The 13,419-nt window shown below is 38.3% G+C and overlaps 1 protein-coding gene across 3 annotated transcripts in view; it reads left to right on the top strand.

The window, feature by feature from the left end:
* The window catches only part of PJA2 (praja ring finger ubiquitin ligase 2), a 266,836-nt gene that overhangs the window by 7,921 nt on the left and 245,496 nt on the right, over positions 1-13,419 (top strand). For all 3 annotated transcript variants that reach the window (XM_032476481.1, XM_032476480.1, XM_032476477.1), the window contains exon 2: positions 1,204-1,400. The gene's annotated coding sequence lies outside the window, so the exon portion shown is untranslated. The remainder of the gene's footprint in view (positions 1-1,203; positions 1,401-13,419) is intronic.

The raw sequence follows: 13,419 nt of genomic DNA, 5'->3' as shown, positions 1-13,419 counted from the left end.
TTTTCCCATTTCTAGAAGCCTACATGAGGGAGGGTCCCATGCCATAAAGATTTCTTCTGATTCCTTCTCCAGGACACACAGTTTTTGTGATTTGGAGAAAGTTGTATAACATCTCCAAAACTCCATTTTCTAACATTACCACATTTGGATAATAATAGCTGTGCTTCAGTATTTGCTGTAGGATTACAAAAGATAACAAATGGCATATTAGGAGAGCATTACCCAGATGCCTTCCATTTTCTCTGGGAAAGGGGAAGATGGGTTCCGTGAAGGGGTGAGTAGGGTAGAGAACATTTGAAATAGCCACTGTGGAAAGTAGGAAGTCCACATAGATAATGGGACAGCAGTGATTTGTTATAGAGCAAGTCTGCAATTTTCTCCCCCTGGCTTGAGAGCCCAAGGAAAGTGGACTCAGGATGATCCATGAAGGGCCTTTCCTACCAGGATCCTAGAGCAATGGCCATACAAGGAGTGCTCAGGACTGAGAGCATATACTCTGCCCTTCCCCTCTCCCACTTAAATATGTTTTTTGCAGTGGAGATTTGTTAAAATGAGCACTCAATGTTATCTTAAATAGGAAAAGAGCCTCGGGTGAGGTTTCTAGAAGGTGTGAGGTCCGGAGTTGAGAGGCTGTATATCCATGCAAAAACCTCAGGTTATATTTGGTAATAACAGGGAAAATTTCTGTCTTCCCCTGTCAACTTTTACTCTAATATGTCTGAGGTCTTCAAATGCCTAATACATCATATCTGGGGTGAAAGGTTGGAAGAGGGTAGAGAAAAAGTTCTAAGAACTTTAGAAAATTTTGTAATTATGTTTGCATAAAACTATAAAGAATGGAGAATTCAGTTATTTTCTCCCCTCCACCTGTTGAGAAGAGCAATCTGCCAACATATTATTTCTACACATTATTTCTGGGTATGCCAAGGATATAGAGCCCAAACTACCCTTTACTTGGGTCATTTCTCAGGGTTGCATTTGAAGCAAGCAACCAAGTAATATCTTCTCCCAAACAAAGAGCAGGCTCACTTACCAAACAGTATAAAAGCAGTAAATTCCCTGAGTTTAATATTCCTTGGCTGTGACAGAAAACTACTGTCTATGTGGACCCTTCCCCTCGGACCCCGTGGGGTTTGAGAGGTCATGGGAAACTAGTGCCAACATTGTGCCAATGCTTTGACATGCTCCTTTGTCTCTCTCTAGTCCAGGCATCTTGTGTTTTCTGCTGGCGTCTATGAAATGGTAACAGGCCCCAGACTCTTCACAGATCCTGAAACTACTCACCTACCTAAGAGAATCTGGACATTACTGACATAATCTCCACCTCCCTGTGCCTCTCCTCCCATGGAAGGAAGCTGAGAGAGTGTGTGAGCCAGCCAACATAATAAACTTCTGGCAAGGTAAGGGAAAGAGAGCTAAAGGAGGAATGCCTCTTTTTCATTGTCCTTCTCATTTGAACTTATTTATTGACTTATTTTGTGACTATCTCTCTCAATAGAATGCAAGCTCCTTTGATTTACCACTGTGTCTTAATGAGTAAAGGAGTGTCTAGCAATGTTGAGGCTTAATAAATACTTGTTGGATTAATTAACAGATTATCTGAGCCCTGAGCCACAAGTTAAGGTGAATTGGTAGTACTCATAATAGAAGTCTGTTTGCTCTTGAGCTGCAATTAAAGCTATTCCTCTCTTCTTTGTGAATCAGATCTTTGTGTGCCAAATCTTTATGTTCCTATACATTTTTTTAAGTTTTTTAAAGAGAATTTCCTCCCATATTACTTTACCATTCACCTCAGTTACTAAAGGATATCCAACAAGGGGACAGAAAGGAATGAACTGTATGGTGAGTGACCATTCAATGCTGGGTACTTTACGTGTGTTGCTTCATTTAATTCTCACAACTCTGTAAGATTAGTACATTGATATCTATTTCATATATATATATATATATATGTGTATGTATATGTATGTACACATACATATATATATATATACCTAAGTTCCCTTTATATATACATATAGATATATTCATATATATGAATTTTTAAAAATATATAAGGGAACTTAGATACAGAGAGGTTAAATAAGTTGCTTTAGGATACATATATGCTATAGCTTATTTTTTCTGGTTTCAAAACCCCTTCTGTGTTTACTGTATCATTTTATAGAGTTACAATACTTTGTACCTTGTGTTACAGTAAATAGATTTTCTGAAGTAACATCTAGGATGTGTATTGGTCAAGGTTCAGTGTAAATAAATAGAAACAGTTCTAAGTATTTTAAGTAGGACTGGAGAAATGAGTTAACAGACTAGGCCTAAGAATGAATGATTCTAGCACAATACAGAGTTGACCTATCAGTGGAGCTGAGGATGACTGGAACACTGTGTTCAATGACACAACCCTATGATAGAAGGTGGAGTCAAAAAGCTACTGCTCTCACTACTGCCACAACTGCCTATTGGCTTCCAAGAGGTTAAATAGTGAACCGTGGAACATTGCTCCAGAACACTTTTCCTATGACCTTAATTATAAAGAAATACAATCAGAAGTGGTCATGAGGATGCTTTCAACTTCTCTATGTTTTCTAAATCTTGCACGAGTATATCTAATTGACAGACATCATTCATATCCATAGCCTTAGGTGCAAAGAACTTTAGGAAATGTTTTAGCTTCCAGTCTCTGCATTATGAAAGCTACCATAATAAGAATGTAGAATGGACGTTTGAGTGACCCAACCTGCAGTACTTAACCCAGGCAGTATTTGGAGAAATACAAATACTTACACAGAGATAATAGGTTCAAATGTTTAAAACTGACTCTTTCCAGGAAAATCTCTACTACATGATTATTTATTTGAACTCCAGAGTCCTTACAGTCAACTCTTAATGGCTATGATTTATCCTGGGGAAAATATTCTCTATGTATGTTAAGGCCAATATGATATCTAAATGTACATATATCAGAGACAGGAAATTATTTGTGATGTGGAATCATCATTTTCACTTTTCTAAGCCTGTTGTTTGCTGACACTGTTATTGGCATGATTTTTTAGAAGAGGAGGCTTACTTCCAGCAAGCCCCAGGCCTTTCTCTGGATTCTCTTTGGCTCTGACTTCTCATATGCCAACACAGTACTCAACTAGGAAGGGCTTAACAATTTAGTACTTTAAAACTCCAAAGACACTTACTTAGCACATCCAAACATTTTACACGGAGGCCCCAGAGAGGCAAAAAGATTTGCGCAAGATCTCATGGAGACTAGACTAGAAGCCAAGTTCTCTGGCTCACTGTCCAAAGCTTTTTTTTTGTTTTGTTTTTTTAATCACAACATAACCAAGCCTTAGACTCTATGCTTCCTAAGTTCAGTGATATTGTATGTGTGTGCGTGTGTGTGTGTGTGTGTGTGTGTGTGTGTGATTCCATTTATATCAAGTTCACTAACAGGCAAAACTAAGCTATATTTTTAGGGAAGCAGTACTTACATGTTAAAGTGTGAAACAGAACAAGGGAGTATTAACTGTCTAAGTCTGGTTAGTGGTAGAGGTGGGGAGTTACTAGGAAAAGGCAAGTGGAAATGTCTGGAATGATGGTAGTATTCAGGATACTTAGTTTTGTAGAACTCAAGCTTTTTTTTTTTTAACCCACTGTAATATATTTGACATTTTTGTCTTTAATAACACTTAGTTTTAGTACTTACTGTATAATTGAGACAGACTAAGTGCTTTCCATGGATTTTTTTAATTTAATGCTCATAGGAACACTCTAATAGAGGCACTATTATTATCCGCATTTTATAGATAGGGAAACCGAGGCACAGCCTTTACTAGCCAGACCAAATCCACACAGTTAGGTAGCTGTATTTGATTCATCTGGCTCCAGTGTCTTTTGCTTAACTATTCTGCTAATGCTAGCCACCAGGAATTTGGTGGGTGAGTAAATTTTGGACACTTTTTATTATTATTATTTTACAGTCATAGAAGTTATAGTTATGAAAACCATATTAATAAAAGAAAAATCTGGATGAAAAATTATACACAGACCCAGAACTGTGATTACATCTATGATAAAAATGTAAATGCACCTGGATAAAAGACCAGAATACAAAACACTGTTAGAATAAATGCTGGAGAGGGTGTGGAGAAAAGGGACTACTGTTGTTGGGAATGCAGTTTGGTGCAGCTATTGTGGAAAACAGTATGAAGATTCATCAAAAAACTAAAAATGGATTTACCATATGATCCAGAAATCCCACTCCTGGGCACATATCCAGGGATCCTTAATTCAAGAAGACACCTGCACCCAAATGTTCATAGCAGCACTATTTACAATAGCCAAGACATGGAAACAACTTAAATGTCCATCGACAGATGACTGGATAAAGAAGTTGTGGTATATTTATACAATGGAATACTACTCAGCCATAAAAAATAATAAATGATGCCATTTGCAGCAGCATGGATGGCCCTGGAGAATGTAATTCTAAGTGAAGCTAAGCCAGAAAGAGAAAGAAAAATACCATATAATTTCACTCATATGTGGAATCTTAAAAAAAAGACAATGAACTTATATATAAAATAGAAACAGACTCACAGACATAGAAAACAAACTTATGGTTACAGGAGGAAAGGGGGTGGGAAGGGATAAATTAGGAGTTTGAGATTTGCAGATACTGACAGATATATACAAGATAGATAAACAAGTTTATACTGTATAGCACAGGGAGCTCTATTCGATATCTTGTAGCATACAGTGAAAAAGAATATTAAAATAAGTATATGTATATGCACATATGACTGAAACATTGTGCTTGTGCTGTACACCAGAAATTGACACAACATTGTAAACTGACTATACTTCAATAAAAAAATCCTATTTAAAAAAATAAAAAATAGATAAAACACTGTTAGATTGATGAAAATATAGGTGCTTTTTTCCCTCTCTTCTCTGTTTTCCAAATTTATTTTAAAGTGGTTATATTAAATTTATAATGGAGAAGTGTGCTCTAAAATAAACTTCCCATTTACCTGAAACATAAAATTTCATTTCCATACTCTTCTGCAGCTTTGTATAATCTTTTAGCAGCCTCTTCTGTTCAATGAGTAACTTCATTACTAAATTGATGGCACCAGATCATTCTAGCTATGCAAATCACAGATCCACAGCCAGCATGAGGAAAAGACAGATAAAAGATTACATTAAAAATTAAAGCAATGTGTGGAGATCTGGGTAATGTGCTTATAATTATTTTGACATATTTAATATTTATGCAATTACAAAGCCAGTCACAATAAATCTTAAATCTTAAGTCATACTCCTTTTGCCCTTTGATATTTTTGACCTTGAACTGAGACTGCCAAATAATATACAAGAAATAGCTGTAGGAGAAGCATTTCCTTTGGTCTATAAATGATAAATGCTTTTTCTTAGAAAGTGATCTCATTTCTTCCTAGCCTTTGTTTATTTTCAACACCTTGTATTTTTTTTACTCTGTTATATTCTGATCACCCTTGAAAAGCACTGGGCTTTCAGTCTTCCACAGTTTGGTTGTGTTGTTTTCTGGTGCTGCTACTGTGATGTGTTTTCTGCCAGAGGAAATTTACAGGTGCATTAGCCTACTTGACAGGCACAATGAGCCACAAGGCTCACCTAAGGAGAAACTACCACGTGCTGTGATGAGGTTTTCTGTCTCTCCATCTCACACCCCCTCTTACACCTTAGTACCCCACCATGATTCAGATAGAAATCCCAAGCACTTTTGCTAATCGGTATTGCTTTGGATCCTGGATTTAACTCTCTGGTTCCTGGTAACAGAATTACATTGGTTCTGCAGTTAATTCATATTTCTGCAACAATCTGACTACAGCAGTTTATGGATAAAGCCCATGTCTTCACTTACAGCCAGATAGATGCCAAGTAAGGGATGGATGGGAACCTTTTTGTTCCTATGATGAGTCATTGACACAGAGGGGAGGAAACAGCACCTGAGAACTGTACAAAGGAAAAGCAATATCATTAAACTCTATGGAGGGTGTTCAGAAAAAAAGCTGAAACACTTAATTTACTTTTCTCAGTGTATCATAGAAAAATGGTCAAGAATCAATAAAATTTATTAAAAATTCAAAAACAGAAAATGAGACATGAATGAAAGGGTAAACTCTTTCCTTGGCAGATTCCAAATAAATTGGAGTATTACCCTGCGACCACTAGGGATCCAAAGGCCTGTGCATGTTCACTTTCATATAGATTATGCCATCCATCAGGGAGTAAATTTGCTAAGATATAGCAGTTTTGGTACATTCAGACCCTGACTTCATGCTAAGCTCTGTTCAATTTAAAATCTCCCAGTCCTTTTAAATAATTTCTAAATTTTGAGAATATTCCCTTTATCCTTAGTATGTTTGAATCATAAGCATGTAGCTATGTAACCTAGAGAAATTATTTAGAAGAATAGTCCAAAATCACATGTAAGTTTCTTGCTTGATTCTCTGCCAAGAAGCAGAGATATTTGCTAGGCCAATCTGTAACATTGGTTTGAGCTGCTGTATTTGTTGAATGAATAAATAAATGAATGAACCTTGCATTGTCTGGAAACCAGGAATAGGTGGCTTCCTGGTAGATTTATTCTTTAGAGAATTAACTGGGAACATTCTTAGTTTGGCCCTGTCCTAGTCAGTTCAGGCTGCTATAACAATATGGACTAGGTAGCTTTTAAACAGCAGAAATCTATTGCTTGCAGATTTGAAGGCTGGAATTCTGAGATCAGGGTGCCAGCCTGGCTGGGGGAGGGCTCTCTTCCAGGATGCCGACTTCTCACTGTGTTCTCCTGTGGCAGAAGGGGCTAGGGAGCTCTGTGGAGTCTCTTTCATAAGAGCACTAATCCCATATGAGGACTCTACCTTGTGACCTGAGCACCTCCCAAAGGCCCCACCTCCTAACACCATCATATTGGGGGGTTAGGATTTCAAAATAGAAATGGTGTTGAAAATGAAATATTCAGGCCGCTGCAGGCCCCATTCCCTTTTTTTCTCTTTCTTGGGGCCATGCTCTCCCAAAGGTTTCAGTATAGCCAGATACAGCTGTGTTCTCACCTGTGCCGTCTGTCCCTCCCCATCTTTAAGAGGAGACAAATAACAGTTTTTCGGTTCTGGCAGCCTGATGGTCCTTGGAGAGACTGACTTATTCCTCAGGCTCCCTGAGAGTGAGAGCAGACTGCAGATTCCCATCTTGAAAGTGGTTCTTCCTTAGTCTGGTTTTCTGCAGTGGCAGTGGTTCTCCTCTCTGCCTTTTGCTTCTCTGTAATGACTGCAGGGATGAGGAGACAGATATAGTTTTCCAGGTTGTCAGGATGACAAGAGGTCCTTCTAGCTAGTTCAGAACAATGGCAACAGTCACCATTAATCTTGCCCATCATCTGGAAAATACAGAAAACCTGAAAAGCAGGAATTATTTATCCTCACACAAAGAAAACCAATGTGCCAGTCTCTAGACCTTATATATAGCCCTTCTCCATCTAAATGTCTTTAGAAATAGAGTTCATTAATCTAGGGTGATTTGAGTAAGATTCTTTCTGAAACAGCAGGCCAATTTAGATAAAACCCAAGGTGTCTTTAAATTCATTTCTTGTTTGTTTTGTTTTTTAACTGGAAAGGTCAGAAAACAATGGGTAAATTTTCAAATTTCTGTCTGCATCTAAACCAGTGGGAAATTTACTCTAATTTTAACACTGAAATATTTTAACAAATAATCATCAAATGCTTACTGTATGCCAGGCAGTCACTGTTGTAGATGCTGGAAATATAGCATAATGTGTATATTGAACCTTCAACAGGAAGACTGCATATAGACACTGAGAATTCATCAGGCTCTCTGATGACTCCATTCACGTTTTCTGTACCCATTCATCCTTTAAACTGTACTCAGGTGAGCTCTCCAAATGGTGGGTTTCACTTGCCTCCCTTTGTCCTCCCTGGAATAAGCAGAAGACATTAGATCCCAGCTCCTTCATCCCCAACCTCAGCCTGGTGGATGCATTTTCATCAGGGTGAGTATACCCAGGAGCAGAATTTTTATCATCTCCTCAAAGTCCTGAGGACTTTTTCTTTCAGTACCAAAAACTCTACTGAAAGTCAGTGCCTGGGTAGATTAACTGCCAAAAAGGACCCTGAAATGTGGAAGCATTTGCCAGTCTGATTATCTGTGCTCATAGTTATCTGGGGAGCTGCTACAAATGTATAGAGGGGGAATATTACTCATTTGGAAGCCTGGCTGTCAAAGAAAATCTGAACCCAGGAGCTTTTCTCCTAAGAACCCCTATGACATTTTATTCTTTAAATAAATCTTTTCTTCCTTTCTTTAGGTAAGAGATTGACATTTTAAGATCAATCATGCCTCTGCTTTGCAGGGTTGGTTGACTTAGAACAGGATAAATGGAAATTAAGCAAAATTTCCAATTTTGAATAAAAATGCTCAAAATAGCTGTATTCTAACTCGGTATAAAAGAAGGATGCTTTTCTCCCAGTGGTCATTCTCATTACTGTGGTTATCTCAAGACCTTTTGATGTCAAAATTTCACCCTCTTTTCTCTAAAAGAACCATTCTGAACATATCTGAACATACACTTGCTATTTCAAAAGCAGCAGAAAGCAAAGGAATCCCATGCTACATTTTCTCCATTGTAGGTAAGGATATCTTAATGATTCTGATACAGTCACATGTTACCAGCTTAGCATCATGGAATGCTTCAGCTTGTTACTACATGCTATAGGTGAATTCTTTCCTCCTGTTTATATTATTTAGCAGCCCCTCCTCTTGTTCATAACGGGCTTGTTGCAATTGGCTATCCAATCTAAAAAACAGATTTTACAGTGCTTTCAACTAATTTAAAATGATATTTTCAATCATTAAGGCTCCTGGACCATTCAGTTAGTCAATGCACATTTATTGTGAGTCTACTATGTGCCAGGCACTGGAGTGGTGCTGGGTACCATAGAATTCCGGGGAGAATGCTGTAATCAAAGGATCAACTAGATGAGGTCAGGAAATACTCTTCTAGGACCAGCCTTACCCATGACATGTGTGGCCTGGGCAAGGCTGTCAACCTCTGGGATTCCAGTTTTCTCACATGCAAAATAAGGGGTGGACAGAGTCTAACATTTTGTGATTACTGCTTGTTTAGTTAACTCATTGCCCTGGAAACCCAGTGGCCTCATGGGGACCTAGGTGAATGCTTTTATAAACTTTCCCAGAGGGTCCTAGATCTACTCCAAGGAGCAGTTTTAGTGCTAAATGAATGATTTTCAAAGAACCAAGAAGACAGTTAAAGAAAGAGTACATATATGTTTTTCACTTTACTGGCAATTTGAGAATATTCTCCTCCAACATGCTTGCCTGCTTTCTAGTTGCTAGATAGAATAAGGGAGTAATCTCCAAGTGTGGAGGGTCAGTTAGAATTCCAAGCACCATGGTCTAATTCTCCCTAGGATAATAATAAATCAATGTTACAAAAACAAGCAATGAGTCCAGATAATTCTGCTCTTACAGTGGTGACAGTTCATCAAGGCATGTTAAAACTCTCTAACTCTGTGCCATTTCAGCAGTTCCAATAGTTTTCAAAGCATCTGAGACTTCCTGTTATTACTACTTATTTATTTGTGAGTATTGACAATAAAATGAATGCTTGCTGTTTGCATAATTTTTTTGTTCCTTATTTTCAAGCCACTAGATATTCTTCTAACATCATGTGAGAATTTCTTCTTTCTGCCAGTTTCCACTATATAGCAGGTATTTTATAAAGTGTTTATAAAAATGCATCTGAATTTGCAAAATATGCAAGTTTGGTATTAGGACCAGGAGGCTTATTTGAAATTCAGCATGATTCCTTAATTTCTAACCTAAAAAAAAGCAAAGGAAAAAAGGAAACCTCATATTGCTTTTTAGATCTCATCTTCCTGCATTTGTGGTTAGTTCATTTCAATTTCTTCCGTCAAAAGAATGTAGTAACTCGTCATACACCATTGATCAGAGGGAGGACAGTTTCTTGTTTCTGTTTCTTAAAAAAAGACCCCACATATACAACATACATAAAAATTTTTTTTTAAAAAATGGAGAACAGGTAGTAAGGTATAAGTTATATTGAGTAGCTCTCTCTATTTCCCTGATTTCCCAATAACACTTCATGGCTTTCTTTTCTTTATTTCCTCCCTCTCACTATAAATATCAGAGCTGATGACTGACTTTTACTGCTGCCTTTCACGCAAACTCCTCAGGCTTGCAAATCAGCTCTTGATTCCGGGAATCATCTCCCTGTCTCCTGCCCTTGCTCGCACAGTTTTCTAATGCGGCTAAGGGGCCACAAAAGGATCCACATTGAACAGCGCCTTGATTTGAATAGTAAAACTTGAAGGGTGGATGTTAGACTCGTTGCATCAGCTCATTTCAGTCCCCTTGGTGTGTGGTACAAGGCAGCCACCCCTGGAACATTTTGCCTATGGAGAGGATGACAAAAGGGCAACCTGGATAGGTGACAAAAATGGGGAAGAAAATAGAAATGTTTGCAGAAAGCCTTCCTGCAAGCAGAAATTCTACTCCCTACTTCAAATACTGTTGTTCTTTTAAAATAACATTTCAAGATACTTTATCTTTCTAAAATGAGTTATCTTGCCTAATAATAGTCCAGTGTAACACTCTAGTATATCTATTCTCTAACCTCATAGTTCTTGACACTCACATTCTTGTTCTGACTGATCAAAACGTATGAAGCATGTTTAGTGGATATATTGGTGGGGGTGTGTGTATATACACACATATACATCCAAATACTATGTTGATTTAGAAACAGAAGAATGAAATAATTAATCATGATAATTAGCATTTTTGGGAACATACTATGTGCCAGGGCCTGTACTAAGCACTTGCGCTCTCTCTCTCTCTCTCTCTCTCTTTTTCTCTGTCTCTGTCTCTCTCTCTTACATACACACACACACACACACACACACACTCTCACATACATATTCTCATTTAATGTAATCTGAGGTAGAAACTATTACCAGTTCCATTTTCCAGGTAAGAAAACTGAGGCACGAAGATGTTAAGTGACTTGGTTAGGATCACATAGCTGAAGGTATCAGAGGGAGGCATGATAATCCAAGCACTGCATTCCTTTGCCTAAAATTGAGGGGCTGTGCGCAGTCCAACAACTGACGCAACGTGTATGTTCTATGGAAACTTGGTTCTAAATATCAACTAAACTTGCCAAACTTCTAAATTTTGTGACATTTCTGTTCTCTCAAAAAGGGAAAGTTCTTAGAGTTATAACTCTTGGAAACAAACGTTTAAACCTCAGGCTCTTGGACTAAGCTGGCCAATATGATAGCACATTGGCTATTAAAATTACAATTAAACTAAATTAATTTAAGGCCCCCAGCTGCATTTGCCACATTTCAAATGCTCAGTACCAGCATGTGTCTCATGGATACTCTGCTAGCCAGCACAGCTATGGGACATTTCCACCATAGCAGCAACGCTGCCCAAGGAGACAAGTAACTGAGGAGATACAAGAGAGTAAATGATCCTTGAGTTCCTTCTAGAAAAGGCACTAACATGTGTTTCCAAAGAAAACATTTATTGAGTGCCCACTCTTGGCTAGGCACAGTGCTACGTGCTGAGGGTACATTGATCGATATGGATCAGTGAGGTAGACATGATCTCTGCCCTTCCTGGAACTCACAGTCTCTTGAGCCAGTCACCAGGGTGAGCACTGCTGTGATGGGAGGTCTAATAAGCTGGGAGACAAAGAAAACCTAGAAGATGCAGGTTTAGGGGTCAGGTAAGGCTTTCTGGGGGAGAGAGGAATCTAAACTAAGGCCTTGATTGTGAGAAGACTTATGAAACAAATACAAGAGGAAAAATGTTCCCAGTTGAAGGAACATCCCATGTGAAGATCCTTAAAGGGGAGAGAGCATGCCATGCTTTGGAAGAGTTTAAAGTTGTCAGTAAAGTTACTTTCTTCATTCGGTTTCTTAGGATCAGAGCTTGAATTAAAAAGAAAAAAAATTTTTTTGCATTGTCCAAGTTATAGAGGGAAGGCAGTAGAGAAAGAAAAAGCAGAGGGTAGTTCAGAACAGGTATGCAGGAGCCAAAAGTGGCTAGTGGCTACCCCCATCCCCCAGCACACTCCAGGTGCTACCCCTACCCACTACCACACTCAAGGTGCTGCAATATGCAGAATGTGTGTGGACAGCAGGGTTAGGATGATGACAACAACATGGCAGCCACTTTAGAGGAAGGGCATGTGCCTGATACCATGCTGGGCAGTTCACTAGCGTTATTTTACCAAATCCTCATCATAAACCTAGCTCCTTTTCCTACATTTACATGATTCAAAATTGGTAGCATAATCCATGAGATAGAACAACCTGAACTCATGAACTCCTTACTTATTTGCTGAAATAGCAGGTTATACAGGGTCTCCAGTTACTGTTTCTTCCCTGCCCCAGGCTAGTACCACCTGAGATTACCAGGTAGACGAATGATTTAACTGACATGAAGACAGACATGGAAGCAAAGCCAAAGAGTAGAACTAAGAAAACTTGTGCTGTAGAGAAATTAGTTTACACCAAACTAAAAGTAAAGTATAACCGCCCACCCCCCAAAAAACAAGTGACTAAGGGAAATGCCCTCTCTTTCAGAACTTATTCACATAATGATTAACCATTTTCTAATACTGATTAACCCCCATAAAAGAATTTGGGGTTTTAGAATTTTCCAGAAAAGTACTAAACTAGGAACACTTGTATTTGTCGTCTTATCCAGGAACATTCAGACTGACTCAAAACATTTATGACTTAACAGTGAGATAGTTCAAGCCAACTTTCTTCACAAACTTCCCTCTAAGATTGCTTCAATCTGTTGAAGACTGTTTTATGACTCAGCCCAGCTAAAATTTCAGCAGCGCATATCTTCAGATAAAATGCTTCATTCACATCAAGCAGTAATTAAATGTGCAGGGCATGAAATAAGCAGCAAGTTTGGCTTCAGAGCTGTCTTGCAATCTGTAAGCATTCCAAGATAGACCATATGCCTTTAAATCTAGATGACTGCATACGTATGCAAGAGAAAGCCAACTGCCATTTCTACACAAGAGTCATCAAAAGATGAAAAAAGACAGATTTATATTGCTTGTCTGATGAACGTATGTTAATATATATGTCCACTGAGACTTGGTAAACTGCCTTTAACTTTCCCTTTTGTGTTCCTGATTCAGTTTTACTAGAGAAAACATTCAAACTGACAACTCAAACCAGCATTATTCTTAAGTAGCTCATTGCAATGGACTTGGGTAGCTGTCTGGAAAGACAGATGTTTTGTTTCTCTAGCAAGTGTCGCCACCCTTTTCTTATGGTTTTTTAAAGAAACTTCTCC

The sequence above is a fragment of the Camelus ferus genome, chromosome 3 (assembly GCF_009834535.1).
Source record: "Camelus ferus isolate YT-003-E chromosome 3, BCGSAC_Cfer_1.0, whole genome shotgun sequence".
NCBI lineage: Eukaryota > Metazoa > Chordata > Mammalia > Artiodactyla > Camelidae > Camelus > Camelus ferus.
The sequence above is the reverse complement of the archived record's forward strand: the minus strand, read 5'-3'. Positions and strand labels throughout refer to the sequence as shown.